Raw genomic sequence first — 14,666 nt, 5'->3', positions numbered from 1 at the left:
TGTTCATAGTGAGACTTGGGAGCGGCCCTGGGGGGTTACAGGTGCCACCATCCCGTGGAGTTGGTGTCTGGCTTCTCTCCATACACGAGGCCTTGACCACATGATGTCACTGGGGAGAAGGAGTCCTGCGTCCATTCCTGTGCAACTGTAAAAGATTTCCAGGTAAAATTAACAGCTAAGGAGCAGCCCTGCAGACCCCCTAAATGCTGGGCATGCGTGGCCCCAGCTTCTGTGACCAGGTAGACTCCTGACTGCAGAGAGTGTAGCCAGGAAAGCCACTGCTGGGCAGGCCACAGGGGACACAAACCCGGCCTCTGAGGCAGAGCGCATTTGTGGGTCCCACAGCAAGGATGGGCCAGAGGTACAAGTAACACGGGGGCCAGCTGTGCATCCCCAAAACCTGCCTGCCCCCTTGCCCTGCCAAGCTGGCCACTGAGTAGAAGGCTGACCCCACCCCCAGGTGCACAGCTGATGGACCCACTCAGGGCCTGAGTGTCTGCTGCCTCCTGCACCCTCTCCAGGACCTTGGCCTCCACTGCGAGTAGTGCTGATGTTTCTGGGGCAGCCCCAAGCCTGAGCGGCACCCACCAGTATGACCAGGTGCCTAAGATAAACCAAAGGTTTGTTGTGGCCCACGGGTCCGAGCACTGGGCCCAGGGTTAGCTGGCTCGAGGGACACATCCAGTGGAGAAGCTGCAGTGAGGATGGCTGGGGACCGTGAGGCCGGGGGCTGCGCCTGCCAGGCCTCACTACTGCAAACTTGGGAGGAGCCCAGGGTGAGTGCAGCCCAGGTCCAGTTGCCTCCCTGGAACCTCCTCCGAGCAACAGAGACTTTGGGGATCAACAGTTCACCTCCCCACCCCCAAGTGTCCTTGAACATTGGCACTGAGGCAGAGGTGAGTGACCAGTTAGCCAGCCCGCAGCCCCCCACCGATGAGACCGGCCTCCTCTGTGGCTGTGGCCTCAGCCACGGTGTGCCCGGCCCCTGGCCCCGCCTGGCCCATCTTGGGTCACAAAGCACAGGAAGGCCCTGAGCTCACAAGTGGCCCCAGCTGCCCTGAGTGGCTTCCCAGTTGGGAACTCATCTTGCCACAGTGATTCAGAAGCAGAGGGCGCCCAGGGCCAAGCACAGCAGGTGATGGGCCCAGCTGGAGTGCCCCTGGGGAGCGGTGAGCTCAGCTGCAGAGAAAGGATACTGATCGGGGTGGCTTCTTGCTTGTCGGTTGACAGAGTAAACTACCAAGAATGGGTCCCCATCTCTGACAGGCCAGCAGCAGCAGCCCTGCCCAGTGTCACCATCCCCATGCCCTGGGCTGGCAGGTCAGGTGGCACAGGGAGGTGACATCCAAGCCCCAGATCTTGAGTTCTGAGCGCAGAAGTGACCTCTCCCTCCCCTCCTCAAGGGGAGTCACAGGGCTGCCCACCTCATGGGGTGGAGCATTGGACAGTGGCTCATAGCCCTGTCCTGTGGCACGACATCCTGACCCCAAGGCTGTCCCTACATCCTCCAGGCCAGTTGTTGGGCACTGGATGGTCTAAGTGGGGACCAGGTGACTACTGACCTGGCCCAGTTGGTGGCCAGCAGCTTCCACACTGCCGTCCATGCTTTGTCCCCCCCCCCCCACCCTGCAGGAGCGGGGTTCCATCCAGTGAGGCCAGGTGCTGGGAAGACACAGGCTGACATCCACCACCATGTTAAAAGCAACAGTCTGTGCAGGGGGCATCAGGAAAAGCAGGAACTGGGCGGGTGGTGACCTGGGGTCCCAGCCCAGCACAGGGAGAAACAGGGACAGAAAGAGCGGTGACCATGGGCAGCCTCAGCTGCTCACAGGGACTTGGAGTTGGTCAGTGTGCTGTGACAGAACAAGATGCCCACGTAGTCTCCGGTGCCAGTCCCTAGCCGTTGCTCCATCCCTCTGGCCAGCGGTGGGCAGCCTAGGGCACGCGTTGTTTTAAGATGTTAACGTGTACACTGTTTTTCCTAATGTGAGATCTCAGTGTTCAGGTTTCCCTGCAGTGCTGCCACTCTGCGATAGCTGCGTGGCCTTGGGGTTTGCTTCCCTGCCGTAGCCTGAGGTGAGGGAGGACGTCGTGTCCAGGAAGCCGCCTGCCTGACAGCCGGGAAGCAGAGATCGTGAGAGGCAGACAGGAGGGCTGGGGACAAGACAGAACACTCACCAATGGCCCATGACCCCATCCTGCCCTGAGCCCCAAACCTGGCAGTAGGATCATGGGTACCCACCATACCTAAACTCAGACAGGAGGGAAGAAAAAGTATTTGACCAAGTAACGAGCAGATCTTGTCAGATCTATGACCTTGTACCCAAGAGGCTCAGTAAACACAAAGCAGAGTTTTAAAAAAAAATGCAATCAGACACAGAGCACATTGCCAAAACCACTAAGAGAGAATTTCAGAAGTAACCTGGGGAAAACGTAACCATGGAGGAACACAGCTGAGAAGGGCACAGCTGAATTCTACAAGAAATTTAGAGAAGACCTGACAACACCACTTTGCAAACTCTTTAATGAAATTGAATGGGAAGCAGTATTCCTGAATTCATTCCTGGAGGCAAGCAGAGAAAGGACCAAACTAAGAAAGAGAATTACAGCCCTGTCTCCCTAATGAACAATGATGCAGAAACACTCAATAAGATACAGGCAAACAGACCACAACAAATCGTCAAGAAGATTGTACACCATGACAAAGTGGGATTCATCCTAGGGACACAGGGATCTTTAACATACATAAATCCATGGATGTAATACATATGCACAGAACCAAGGACAAAAATCATATGATCAGAGTGTGGGGGGAAATAATTCAAGCTTTGAAAGATAATAACCTCCAGCCAAGATTGATATATCCTGCACAACTGTCCCTAGAAATTGATGGAAAAACAAGGTACTTCCAGGATAAAGAGGAACTAGAGGAATTTGCAACCACCAATTCAACTCTACAGAGATTACTGCAGGATATTCTAAAACTGAAAAATACCAAGATTCCAGAAACAGTGGCAGAGCGGCCACAATGAATGGAGCAGAAAGCGAAATGAAGAGGACAAATGGACAACTAATGACAGAAAAAAAGCTCAACAGAAATGAGGCAGAGAAGGTTGGATGGTAGGAACAGCCATTTTGGAGAAAACAAGACATCATAATAGGTAGTGCTGATTTAATATCCTCTTGTTTTGAAGTCCCATCAAGCTTTTGTTCTTCTGTCTCCATCGGTTTTAACGTGTTGTATTTTATTGGATTTTATTATATATGATAATATAAACAAAAACTTTTATAGACAAGGAGATTATACAGAAACCATTGTTCATTTTCTGTTAGTTGATTCTAACTACCCTGTAATACTGTCATTCTCTTGAATGGTTTTACATTGTCTTGATATGTTTGATGCTACAGTATACAAGTTATACCCAAAGATTTTAATGGAAGAGACACTATGGTAACTACTATTATGTCGAGATTATCTTGTGGTGAAACACTATTTTGCTTAAATGGCTATGTTTTGACCTGCACTGCTTTGTTGTTATGCCCTCTTTTATCTCAATCTCCTTTTTATTATCTACTTTTTCATTTTTATCCTTTTAATTAAGGGAAAAATAAATAAAAAGTAGCAGGATATATTATAGTAGCCCACTTTGATTTCCTGTTAACTTGATTTGAAATTCTGTGTTGCTCTCACCATCTTGTTTTGACTGATTTTCCTCTATTCTGTTATGCTTGATAGTACCAAGTTTGAAAGTCTAGGCAACAACTATGAAGACAATAAGATCCATTGTGACGCCCATTCTGGTTGACTATTATCTTCTTTTTAAGTCCTCTAATGTCTCCAATTTTTTGGTTTTATTGGTCTTATTCTTTACTGTTTTGTTCAATTTTATTATAACTGATGATATAGGCAATTCTTTTTAAGATAACGAGGCATTATGGTAACCATTGTTGATCACCTTGTGTTTTGTTTTTACATTATGTATTATGTCCATCCTTTTGATTTGACTGACTATGTTCTGGTATGTCACATTTGGTTTTACTTTCTTCAAAAAAAAAGTAAGAAGAACTGTGGGAGTAATAAAACCCAAAATGTGTTATTGTCATTGTACAAAAGAAAGGAAAAGAAAGTTCTCTAAAAGATATAACTGCATATATATTTAAGTGTATAAGATAGATAACCATATTACTGAGTTTTGTTGGATTATTGAACAAAACTAGTGATTTCCTACTGTTCATTTTTTCTGAAATTCTGTATAACTTGTACCCTTTTTCTGTTTTTTTTTCTTTTTTCTCCTTAAATAAAATTAAAAAAAAAAACTAAAAGTTTTCTCTCTAAAATCAGGAACAAGACAAGGATGTCCACTATCTCTTATTCAACATAGTCCTGGAAAGTTTATCTAGAACACTAAGACAAGAGAAAGAAATAAAAGAACTAAAGATAGGAAAGAAGTTAAACAGATGACATGACATTCTACTTAGAAGACCCAAAACTCCACCAAAAGATTACTAGATTTGATAAGCAAATTCAATAATGTAGCTGGTTACAAAGTCAACACTCAAAAATCAATAGCCTTCCTGTACAAAAATAAACTCACTGGGAGCGAAATCAGGGAAACAATACCTTTTACAATAGCATCCCCCCAAAAATGAAATACCTAGGGATCAAGCTAACAAAGGATGTCAAAAACCTCTATATTGACAACTGCAGTGCTCTGAAAAAGGAAAGTGAAGAGGGTATTAGAAAATGGAGATATCCCTGCTCTTGGGTAGGAAGAATCAATATAGAGAAAATGGCCATACTTCCCAAAACTGTTATACAAATTCATTGTAAACCTAATCAAAATTCCAATAGTATATCTCACAGAATTAGAGAAAACAACCTTAAAATTCATCTGGAACCAGAAGAGATCTAGAATCGCAAAGGCAATTGTGGGCAACAAAGACAAGACAGAAGGCATCACAATTCCTGACTTGAAATTATACTGTAAAACTACTATAATAAAAACAATGTGGTACTGGAAAAAAAAACAGACCCAAATATCAATAGAAGAGATTAGAAGGTGTAGAAATAACTCCAGACACACTAAGCCATCTTATCTCTTTTTTTTTTTTTTTTTGTCTTTTTCATTTTTATCGGTACCAGGGATCGAACTCACAACCACCTGCTTTGCAAGGCAGGTGCTTATGCCGCTGAGCTAAATCCCCAGCCCCTAAGCCACCTTATCTTTGACAAAAGTGTCAAATACATTCACTGGAAGAAAGACAGCCTCTTTACTAAATGATAGGAAGTGGGGGTTTAGCTCAGTGGCACAAGCACCTGCCTGGCAAGCGTCATGAGTTCAATCCTCAGTTCAAAAAAAGAAAAGAAATCTCCACACTGATTTCCACAGTGGTTGCATCTTTAATATATTGTGCTGGAAAAGCTGGAAAACCGTGTGATCACTGTAAGAATGTCAGATTGACATGATACAATAATATGTACGATTTTGATCCTGATTTACTGTATAAATATGTAACTGTTAACACTTTAGGTGTTCAAATGCTAAAAAATCCATGGACAGTAGAAAATAGGCTTCTTTAATGCTGTTAGGTGCTTCATGTTTAGATAAGGTAGTAATGTTAAGCTTACTGCCACTAACATGCTGTATTGTTACCAGTCTTCTGGTATGTTCAACAACTAAGGAAAACTACCCAGAAAGTCTCCAGGTGGCCTCAGCTCTGGCCTGTCTTGCCCCCTGAGGTATCTCTTCGTTCTCGGTTCAATCATGCCCAGGCCACGCCACAGCTCTGCACGTGTATCCAGGTCCAACACTCTCCAACATACTTTTTGTTTTGTTGCTACACAAACGGGGGCCCGCTGAAGCTAGAGAAGCTGCCTCAGGAGAGCTCCCACAATTTAAACTCCGCACAGTCCATCAGTTCATAACAGCAGTGACCAGCATAGCCAGCAATTGCCAGAGGAGGCCAGTGATCCCAGCTTCCCCCACAGCCAGCATTTCGCATGGCATCACACCTCCGGGGGCCATGCTTTTCTGTGGGAGGTTCAAGACCACACTAAGGTGAGACTCGCATTAAATATAAACAGTTTCTTACTTTCAAGGTCAGTTAGGGCTCCTCGGGAGCTATCTTAGAACCATGCACAGCACCTCTTGGCTCTGCAGTCAGTGTCAGCCCTCTGGAAGAGTCACAGCCACTGCTTGACTAAGTTGCTTTCTGTGAAAGCTTGGGGGATTTTTCTCCTGGCGACTCTCCTTAGGCCCACCACACATCGAAGATCACTTTCCTCTGTGGCCCCATAATTTTCATGATCAGAAGTCCAGGGACTGAGTATCTTAGAGTGACATAAGCAGAGGTTCCTTTATGTCCTGGATCCCCTCTGACCTTGAAGGACTGGGGCCAAAACACTGGCTATGCTTTTAGCTCATCCATCTAGTTTTTGGCCTCTAAACCTTAGTTGTTGAACATCCAGAAGAGAAGACTGGTAATAATACAGCATGTCAGTGGCAGTAAGCTTAACATTACTACCTTATCTAAACATGAAGCACCTAACAGCATTAAAGAAGCCTATTTTCTACTGTCCATGGATTTTTTAGCATTTGAACACCTAAAAGTGTTAACAGTTACATATTTACACAGTAAATCAGGATCAAAATCGTACATATTGTATCATGTCAATCATGACATTCTTACAGTGATCCAAATTTCTGTTTTGACATAAAATCTCCTTTTTAGTCTAATCACCCTTATCTAATACACAAGAGACTTCTATCCTACTTATTGACCTTTAGACAAATGTGAATCTCACATTTGTCTTTGGTACCAGCAGATGTCTGAACATGAAACAGCAGTTATTATCATAAGTAATATTACAACCTGGGAGACCTCTGCATCACCAAGTTGATAGCATTCAACTGTTACGGCCCCAGGAAACCTTTGCACAGGCATTTTCAAACCAAAAAACTTGTATGATTTCTTTTGGATAAGGACCAATATGAATATATCACAATAATATATTTTATAGCTTTTAGTTGGGGTTTCTCCTAGAAGGCCATTGAAGTTACTGGGGTCTCCTATCAAGAAACAAAAACTGGTTAAAAATGTTCCCAGGCAGCAGCTTTCTTATTTATCAGTCAAGTCCTGTCCAGCAATCCCAACCCCAAATTAATTTTTGATCAGACGACCTAAAAATGGAAAATAGAGAAACTGAGCTCAAAAGGAACAGCTATTCACAGAGCAGACAAGTGGACAAACATGGACAGATGATCTGTACAGATTCAAACGAACACAGAAACAAGCACAGAGCCCGCTGGGATTGGTGAGAATGCTCCAAGTTCCCCCGGGGTCATTCAGGTACGGGGACGTACCATGCACCCTCACTAAACTAGCTCACCTCCTATCTCCTGTGCTGTCTGGGCTTTCCCCGGGTGCTCCGTGCCACTTGGGCACTCCTGTATGGGCATTTTTGCTTTCTGCTCCCCATATGTGAACAATCACTAGCTCAGCAACTCCCAGCAACCACTTATGAACAGACTGGACAGACGACAGTATACAGACAGACTGCAGACATCTTGCAAAAGCAGAGTGCACTCAACACATGCTTAACCAAACCGAATTACAGTACTTTTTACGCACTTAGAATTTACCACTGTAAACCAACCAGCCGGATTTGTCTTGTCGTAGACCCATTAGCAGCGATCTCATAGAAAAGGATCTTGGAAAGGACTGCTGGGCTCTGCAGGTAAAGAGAAAATAAAGGGACCTGTACACCAAGGGTCGGCAGAAAGGCCACGCCCGGCCTGCACAAACAAGCAGCTTTCATTTAAAGTACGCCAGGCAAGTGGAGTAAATGTAATCACTCAACAATATATGCCTTGCTGCTCTGGATGGCAACAGAGCCCCCGCGGGCAAAGGGGCTGATGGAAAATGAGCAGGAAGGGAGGCAGTCCTTGCGGACTCACCCTGCTGCAGTGAGGTGAGCGTGTGAGCAGCACTTCGAAGGGCCTGCTGCAGAGGAGAGGTCGCGTCAGCGGGATCCGTGCGACCCCATAAAGCATCGAATAGAGGAGCTAAAACCTGAAAAGGAAAGGTTGTCAACAGCTAAGGCGAGGCTTGGGCATTCATTCGTCCTCCAGGAGAGTGGCAGCAGCCACCACAGTAGAGCCAAACCCTTGATTTTCACGAGTAACAGCACGCGCTTAGAGGAGACATAGGGCAAGACAATTGGCTGATCTACAAATTCAGAAACATTTAGTTGAAGGGCAAAAGAGACCACAATTGAAGCAACAGTTTGTAACCAATACCCTAAATAATGCCAATTACAAAAGTGCTTTTAAGTCCATGTTCCTTGACAGCCTTAACTTTTTAAACAGAGTATTGCAAACTTGAAAAGCAGGTCTCTTGTTGATGCAAAACAGGGCAAGCAACTAATTCCCCATGTCGTTTAGCTTCTTGGGCCAGCTTTTGCATGGGAGTTAGAATGGGTGGGCAGTTGCCCAGAGGCTTTTCAGGGCCTGTGTCTTGCAGTGGCAGCAGCGAGGGGGCAGAAACGGCACCCCCAGAAAAACTGGGAAGCCGACCATGTGGTGTTTCATCTGCCAACCTGCCAAATGCTGTCACAGCCTCCCAGCAAAGATATCAGGTGTGTGACAGAGGAGCTCGAGGCGCCTCATGTCGCAGTTTGCCTCTATTGTCCCAGTCCTCCATAATGAGCGTAACCCCCGCAGGAGATCAAGGGCACCCATCATGAATTTCCAACAGAGTTGTACCACACTATCCTCAGGGCTAACACGGCCCGGCTTCCTAAGAAGCAAAAGCAGTGCTGCTCTGCGGTTCTGCTGCACTTCAGAGAATTGTCCACGACTTACCTGACAAAGGGATTTTCCGAAGAAAATGAGGTAAGGTAAAGTAGATACACAAGGAGACCGTGTTCCACCCCAGGAACACAGCAAAGCTAAGTCACCCTCCACAGCAGACATCTCCACTGTCGAGGCCCTGTTCAGCCGCCAGGCTGCCGGGGTTGTACGTAGGCCCCCAGGGCCCCAAGCAGGTGCATGGAGGAGGCTCCAAGGAATGAGAAAGCTGCATGATCATTAGGGCTGCAGGAGGACTGAAATCTTCAGCTGAGTTCGTAACTCTGCTACCCGGCTGGTCGACGCTGGGCAGCCTGTATTTAATCAGGACAAGCAAGGAGCTGAGTGGACAGTGGAGGAAACCTGAGCAGGATCTTAGGAGGGGCTCATGGACCTCTCAGAGCAACAGACAGTGCTAATGAAGGGGAACGACCCAGAAAGTCTCCAGGTGGCCTCAGCTGTGGCCTGTCTTGCCCCCTCGTTCTCAGTCTAATCATGCCCGGGCCACGCCATGCCCTGCACATGTATTCAGCTTCAGTGCTCTCCGACAATCAGTGAGAGTGGCTGTGGTTCACTTTGGGGAGCTCTGCTCCTTACATTGAGCATTGCTTGCTGGCTCCCGAAGGGAAGGTGTGTGCTGTTTAATCTCCAGGAGAAGTCTGTCGTGCTGGCTTTTTGTCATTTACTTCACTGTTCTCAGAGGAGCTCGGGGACCTCCGTATTGCTGAGGATGGCTGTGGTGCCCTGGTCTTTATTATGAGGGTGAGTTCTCAGCTCCAGTGTAGAACCCTCAACCTACCAGCACAGCTCCTTCAGCCCGCTGGTGTGGACTTTCTAGCTTCCACAACTGACCTTTGGGCCTTCCCAGTGTGGATCTATAGAAGAGACTGGCTTGAGTCCTTCTCGTGGTCTCTAGACCTCCAACTGGACTCGTGGGAGGTGTTGTCATTGGCTCTGGGTCTTTATCTGGACTCATGCAGGGCATTGCTGTGGGATTCAGACTCTTGGCTGAATATTCTGCGTCTTAGTGTTTTGGACAGATTCCCTGCACTTTTTGTGTTTTACTTTGAGTGGTCATCTTAAAATAATACTGTAAATCCTGTGACCTGATTGTAATTATTCTCCTCACAACCCCTGAATACAGCAGACAGAAATCTCATCTTCTGCTTTTCTGTCCTAATTCAAGCCCTAATTTTGGTGGGCTTCCCCAGAGGGGGGTCACTGCCAGCTGAGAACTGATGAGGGCAGTCCCCCCACGGGGTGCTCGCCTCTCTCCGCCCCTCATCGTGGATCAGGATATTAGCGTGTGGCGTCTGCCAGATGCTGAGCGCATCTCACTGAGCCTCGCATTCCCGACAGGGTAACAATGCACAGTGCCTGGCCAAGTCTGTTATCTGCTGACTGTGTGAGCCCAGCTCTGAAAGGACCACATGGCACTGGAGTCCCGGGAATTAGTGTCACGGCAGAGCTGGTGTCTGGGCCTTGGCTCAGCAGCCCCGTCCTCTGGGCAGACGCCCTGGGAATGGCCATGGCCCCTTTGGCAGCTGAGGGGATCGATTTGCATTCACAGTGTTGCTCCTGCTCTTCCCTGCCCTCCCTCCTCTCACTGCAGGGTCAGGTTTGTCCCCTGTACTCTGGACAGGACGGGGAGCTGGGTCTCATGTGTGATGAATGAGTTTTATCAGACTTGTCTGTCCCGATGGCTGATAAAGGGGCACATGGTTAACCAGCCACCACTAAATGGTGATGAAATCACAACACAAGCCAATATCACCCCAACATCTGGAGGAGACACTGGAGATGGACTAATGGTAAGAACATAGAAAATTAACCATTGAGAAGTAGAAAATCATTGGGGCTGGGGATTTAGCTCAGAGGCATAAGCACCTGCCTTGCAAGCGCATGATCATGAGTTCAATCCCCAGTACCGACAAAAAAAAAAGAGAGAAGTAGAAAGTCATTAACTTAGAGGAAAATAAAACAGTTCCAAGAAAGAAATGCAACCCTGGAGCACTGAGCTCAGTTTAAAGCCACAAGCATCTCAGCCTGGAGCTCGGCCACCAGACAGTTCCGTGGACAGGGAAACTAGGGGAGCAGTGCCGGAGGGGCCCCGCGGGGGAGGGCATTGTCCGGAGCTGAGGTTGGTGAGGCCCACACCCCACTGCCTGTGCACAGAGGTCTCCCCCAGCTGCATCAGAGTCGGGCCCTTGAGCTGAGGGTGTTCTGGTTCAGATCCACAGTGACCCCAGGAGGCTCCTGTGTTCAGAGGCGGGGCCTTTAGGAGGGGCTGGGATCCCACTGACCTTAGCAGTGGATTAACATGTTCACGGCTGAGGAGCTGCTGGTGGGCGGTGGAGAGGAGGGGGTCGTGGGTGAGACCTGAAAGGCCACATTCCAGCCCCGTGCCTGCCTCCCTCTGCTTCCTGGCTGCCCTGTGTGAGCAGCTCTCCTGCACCATGAGGTTCCTGCCTTGGAGCCATCGACTGTGGACTGAACCTCAGCAACCGTGAGCCAGTGACCCTCTCCCGCTAAGCTGTTGTCAGCTACTTCATCCCAGGGACAGTTGTCCCTGCGAGTGGCTGGCCAGGAGCATCTACTTGCCTCCCGCTTCTGCTCGGGGCCCTGCTGGCCTGGACCAGCATCACCGTGGCACAAAGCAGGCGGAGAGCAGGGTTGGGCTTGGGGACAGTGCAGCAGGGTCCTGTGCAGCTCTTCTTCCCACAGACCCGGAGGTAGAGGTGCTCCGCCATGGGCCTGCAGAACCAGCAGGGGGAGCTGCCACCCTTGTGGCTGCCCCAAAGAGCTAGTGCATGGCTGCGCACACAGGGATCCTGGAAAGAGAACTGGGTGAGTCAGGGGATGGCTGAGGCTCCTGCCGGGCAGTGGGCACAGGTGGGCTCAGGGATGAAGTGAGCAGGAGAGACAGGGCCACCTCTGGGTGGGCTCCAGGCACCCTTGCCCCACCATGCAGGTGCTATGAACTCTGCCCCAGCACCCCACTCAATCTGGCTCAGCTTCCCAAGTGCCTGGGCCAAGAGGTGGACAGCAATCAGGTGGCCCTGGAGGCCCCTCATCTGGTCCCACCAAGCCCCTTGAGGCCACCTTCCTGGCCTGCAACCTGCAAGCCTTTGGGCACCTAGGCGAGGTTGGGGTGGGCAGCCCTGCTGAGCTCCCTCTGGCTTCCTCTGAGACCCATGGGGCACCTGCTGGGAAAGGGGCATTTCTTCTGTATCACCTCACTTCTCGAGGGGGCCAGGGCTGGCAGGGCTCTGTGGTCCCCGTCCTTCTGAAGAGAAGGCAGTACATTGTCAGGTGTGCCCACCCCAGCCCTCCTTTCCGGTCTAGCCCAGCCTGGCCTGGCCACCTTGCTGTGGGGAATTTTCTTTCCTTGGAAAACTTCCAAGACATTGAAGCTGGCTCTGCAGCCTGGTTCCCTCCAAGTCCAGGTCATGCACCCCAAGTTGCCACGCCGTGATTAAAGATGCCCCTTCTGTGCAATCTGTTTCAGTTCCTCTTTGTGTGGGGTTGAATGTTGTCCCCCTTTGCAGGTGGGCCCTTCCTGCAGATGGGCCTTTACAGCAGCACCAAGGAAGGTGAGGCAGGAGGCAGGGCTGCCAGCCCACATCCCACTGTCCCCATAGACAGGCGTGTGAAGGGGACAGGGCCGGGCGATTGTGCATCTGGGTGCCCATGGATGGCGCCAGAGACTCCGGTGCCCTATGGCTGGAAAGGGGCCTGCAGCCTGTGCCCCCCAGTGTTGGGAGGAAGCAGCCCTGGACCTGACTCTGGCCCAGCCACCCCTGCACCCTTGGGGTGCTGGGGACAGGTATGTTGCGGCACTTCAAGACACAGCCAGAGGTCAGAGCTTCAGAACCCAAAGCTGCTCACCCCAAGACCCAAGAGGCCTTTTAGCTCATGCTTGAGCAGAGCCCCACGTGGCTTTCTGTTTATTTTCCATGTCTTCCATGAACTCCTGCAAGAACAGGACCCCAGCACCGATGCCGCCACCATCACTGTTTCCTGATGCTGGAGGAGTCTACACGCACCCTCCACAGCCTGACCTGCCCTCGGGGTCCCAGCCAGGACCCCACACCAGCCCATACCTATCTGTCTACATCTGTGTCTGTCTGACTCTCTCTGTCTCTGTCTCTGTGTCTCTCTGCCTCTCTCCTCCCCCTCCCCCGTTCCCCTTTTCCCTCCTCCCTCCCCCCCAATCTATCTCTCTCTCTCTCTCTCTCTCTCTCTCTCTCTCTCTCTCTCTCTCTCTCCCACCTCACAGCGCTCTGTAGTCAAGCCTGGTCCCCAGCAGACTGAGGCAGGAAGCCGGTGATGTTTTGTATCTGGGGCTCCGCACCTGCATCTGAAGCTGTGGCAGGACCGTAATGAAGTGAGCTTGGCATTTAGGGCAAGGATCTGAGCAGGCAAAGGTCGTCGTTTAATCAGGTTTAATCAACTCATAACCAAGCAGCTCGGCACTACCTCTGCTCGGCCGGGAAAGGCCGACCCTGGCCTTTGTCCCCTGCGGCCAGACTGCTGGCCCAGCCCCCACCACATCGCTGAGGACTCAGCCCTGATCCCTCTGTGATGCTGCTTCCTGCCTGCTTCCCGCCAGGTGCAGGGGACCTGACGTGACCACCTGATGTCGCTCTGCCTTGAGAGTCACTGGTGCACTCTGAGTGTCACATGTCTGTAGCGAGGTCCCCACCCGTGACCCCTCATCTCCTGGGTGGGTGGGATGTGATCTGCGCCCTGCGGGGCTGTAATCCTTCCCATCTTCATTTGCTTGTGCCCTGGCCTCCCTCGCCACCGTCTCCACGGTTACAGGGTCTCCCGAGCACTCTGACTCCTCTGGTAGGGCCCCCTCCTGCTCCCTGACGCCCATGGGTTCCCCTTATCACCTCCTGGAGCCCAAACTCCCTCCCAGAGAGCCCGGGCCCCACTGCCTCCACTCTGGACCCTGTTAGAGCCTTGTCCACAGAGGACGGTGTAGGAGGTGGGAGCCCTGGGAGGTGATGGATCAGGGATGGAACCGGTGTCCCCAGCAGCAGCCCCAGGAGCTCTGCCTCCTCCCTGGGGATTCCCACCTGCTCCAGCCCACAGGTGCCCTCAGCAGACTGCAATGGCAGGGTCTTGGCCTGGAGGTCACCTGCTAAGCTGTGGGGGAGCACACACAGCAGGCCTCGGCCCTTCTCCCCACTGGGTCTCATTCAGCCTGGAGGCAGGCAACCAACAGGGCTACAAGGCTCAGAGAGCCTGAGGGTGTGGCCCCGGGAGAGGTGAACTCGGTGGTGCTGCTCCGCCCCCAGAGCAAGGCTGAGGCTGACTGCCCCCAAGGCCCCAACTTCCCTGCCTCTGGGGAGAACCCAGCCCTGACCCTAACCCAGATGGCAGAGCCAAGGCACCTCACTCACCCAGGGACCTCCTCCACCCTGAACTCGGCTCTGGTCTGGTGTCAGTAACATCGCAGCTCCGGCACTGAGGACTTTGCGTCCAGTCCTGGAGCCAGGGGCAGCCCGATGGCTGCCAGGCAGGTCCGGGAAACTGCCTTCCCACACGAGGAGCCTGGAGCCCGGCTCCAGAGTGTGCGCCGTGATATACAAATCTTGGGGCACAGAGAACCGCCGTCTGGGGGACCAGAGGAGCCCATGTGGAGTCCTGAGCCAGCAGGCAGAGAGCACGCCGGTGGAGGGCAAGGGACACTAGCAGAGCATCACCCCAACACCAACACTAGGAGAGCCATGCACCGATAAGGGGTCTGGAGGTGCGGGCAGGGTCCGGATCCTGCTGAGTCCAGGATACGAGGATGTGTGGGGAGAC

General features: G+C 50.7%; 1 long non-coding RNA gene across 1 annotated transcript; it reads right to left on the bottom strand.

Annotated features, from left to right (window-relative positions):
- Window positions 1–21: 21 nt before the first annotated feature.
- LOC134478044 (uncharacterized) lies at window positions 22–8,918 on the bottom strand. Its single transcript, XR_010050384.1, has 3 exons — window positions 7,959–8,918; window positions 7,633–7,732; window positions 22–145 (listed from the first exon to the last, which is right to left on the bottom strand). It is a non-coding gene; the product is annotated as an uncharacterized LOC134478044 (long non-coding RNA).
- Between the last annotated feature and the right edge of the window lie 5,748 nt (window positions 8,919–14,666).

The sequence above is a fragment of the Cavia porcellus genome, unplaced genomic scaffold, assembly GCF_034190915.1.
Source record: "Cavia porcellus strain 051 isolate PalLab524CR breed Dunkin Hartley unplaced genomic scaffold, mCavPor4.1 scaffold_11, whole genome shotgun sequence".
NCBI classification, from domain to species: domain Eukaryota; kingdom Metazoa; phylum Chordata; class Mammalia; order Rodentia; family Caviidae; genus Cavia; species Cavia porcellus.
This window is presented reverse-complemented; position numbering and strand designations above follow the sequence as displayed.